The sequence below is a fragment of the Phaenicophaeus curvirostris genome, chromosome 19, assembly GCF_032191515.1.
Source record: "Phaenicophaeus curvirostris isolate KB17595 chromosome 19, BPBGC_Pcur_1.0, whole genome shotgun sequence".
In the NCBI taxonomy this organism is placed as follows: Eukaryota; Metazoa; Chordata; class Aves; order Cuculiformes; family Cuculidae; genus Phaenicophaeus; species Phaenicophaeus curvirostris.
Window position 1 is genome coordinate 14,803,154 of NC_091410.1, and position 2,141 is coordinate 14,805,294.

Genomic DNA, 2,141 nt, shown 5'->3' on the forward strand with positions numbered 1-2,141 from the left:
CTTTCTGCGAAGCCGCTCAAGCAAGCGGTCTGTGCAGCGTTCCCAGAGTTATCTGAGGGATATGGGCTGCTCGCTGCTGGTAAATGGCATGAACCCAGGACAGCCCAGAGCGGTTACCTCCAGAGACAGGGAGATGCTTCCAGCAGGGCTCTCCAAGGCTGCCTAACATTCAAATAAATAAACTGCTGCTGAGGTGCAGATCCACGGAGGGGCTGTGAGGTTCCACCAGTGTCTCGTCTTTCTTTCGGTGAGCGCTTACACCAACGTATTCATGCTTTGCTCTTAGAGTTTTCCACCTCCAGGCTTTGCCATGTGCTGCTCTCCCTGCAACTGTTTGTTTGACATCCTTCCTTTTGTGCTAAACAAGAGCCACGGACACTAATGACTTCCAATATTTGGCCTTTGTTTATTTGGAACTTGTCTTTGGCCAGGGCTGGACTGGTGCCTGCAGTTGCCAGTAAACAGCAAAGCACCGGGATTTCACAAGAAAAGGTTTTGCCTTTTCACTCAGGAGGCGTCTTTCTGTCTGTCCTCTGTCGTGTTCGTATGAACCAGCGTTAGGAAGAAAACAAGCCTGCCTTTCGGTGCAGTGATAAAAGTTGAACTTACTGGTGCTTTTAACCTCTCCTCTTCGCATAGTGCTTGGAGAGCATGGCAGGAGGTGACCTTCCAGCCTCTCTCCCGGTTTGTGTTGGCTGGATCCTCAGGAGCCTCTCGTCCAGGGTACTGAATGTCTTGGGCCAACGCAAACTAGGGGGGGAGGTGGTCCTGTAGATCTCCTAAACATAACGTCAGCGCCTGCAGCCCTCTGGCAGCTGGGCGAGATGCTGGTGTAACCCTGGAAGGTCCTGTGATCTCTGGGTGGGCGTTAGGGTTGCAGGAGGCTGAAGTTTTGTGCTAGAGCCTTCACCAATCTTTTCATCTTGGGCTGTCTCGCTGGCCTATTTACCCTTGCTGCCGGCCCGTGCCAGGGGCAAATGGGCAGCAGCGACATCCCTCGAGGAGATTGTGTGTGTTCGACATGGAACAACCACTGCAAAACAACAGGCACCCACAGTTTGTGCTGCCTTAGGGGAAAGGCTGAGGAAGAGAGCATGGGAGGACGCCATCCTGCACTTCTAGTTACCTGGATAATTATAGTAAGCATAATTTAGTACAGTTAATCGTGTGCATATTAGTGTGTGCTAATAATACGTTATTAAGCATTCCTTACATTTACAGCAGATAGCAGGACACTTGGTCCAGTGTGCAGGGCAGTGATGGGATCAGGTGCTGGTTTTTCTTTTACCAGTGTGAGAATTCACAAAGGGAATGGATGTGCTCCCAGGGCAGGGTCTGGGCTGAGAAAAAGACCAAGAAAAAGCTCCAGAGCTTGCTCTGGGCTCGCTGTGGTGGTGGGACAGGAAGGAGGGAGGTTCTGTACAAGCTGACATGGCACTACAAAAGAAGAAAAGAATTAACCCTAAATTAACCCTACTTGTAATGCTCAGCAATCGGCATTCAGACTGCTTGGCTCAGCAGAGCACGCAATAATTCAGTGTGAGCTATAAAAGCAGCTTGGGTTCACATGCTGATTTTGCCAAACCAAGTGTTTGGAAACTAGGAAACGCCAGGCGAGAGTGGCCTGGGCTGCCCTCAGCTGCACCCCTGCCTGTTTCCCGTTTGCTGCAGGTTTAATGGCACAGGCACATCCTCCTTTTTCCCAGCACTTCATCCATTTACATGTTTCCTTGAGCTTCCTATTTCTTGTAGCAATGGGAACCCTGCTCCTTGTTTCCACTTGAATCGATGTTTGCTCACCATCATCGGGGAGTTGGGATAACGAGGAGGGCAAAATTGCTCTGCTCTTGTCTTTACTGTCCAAGAACAGAAATATGTGACTTTTCATCTGCCTGTTGCTGTTGTTTGAAGCTGAGAGGATGCAGTTTTCCATGTGAGGATTTGTGGGGGAGCTAAAACACAGCCTCTGCCATCGCATCTGCTCTGGTAGGTGTACGCTCAGCACCACGCAACAAAATAATGTTCTCACCTCAGCTCCAAACCCTCCTCTGCTGTTGCTCCGACCGGGGAGGGGATTTGGATCCAGCCCAGCAGAGGGGCTGGACGCCGTGGTGGGATTGCTGCTTCTTGGACCACAGTAG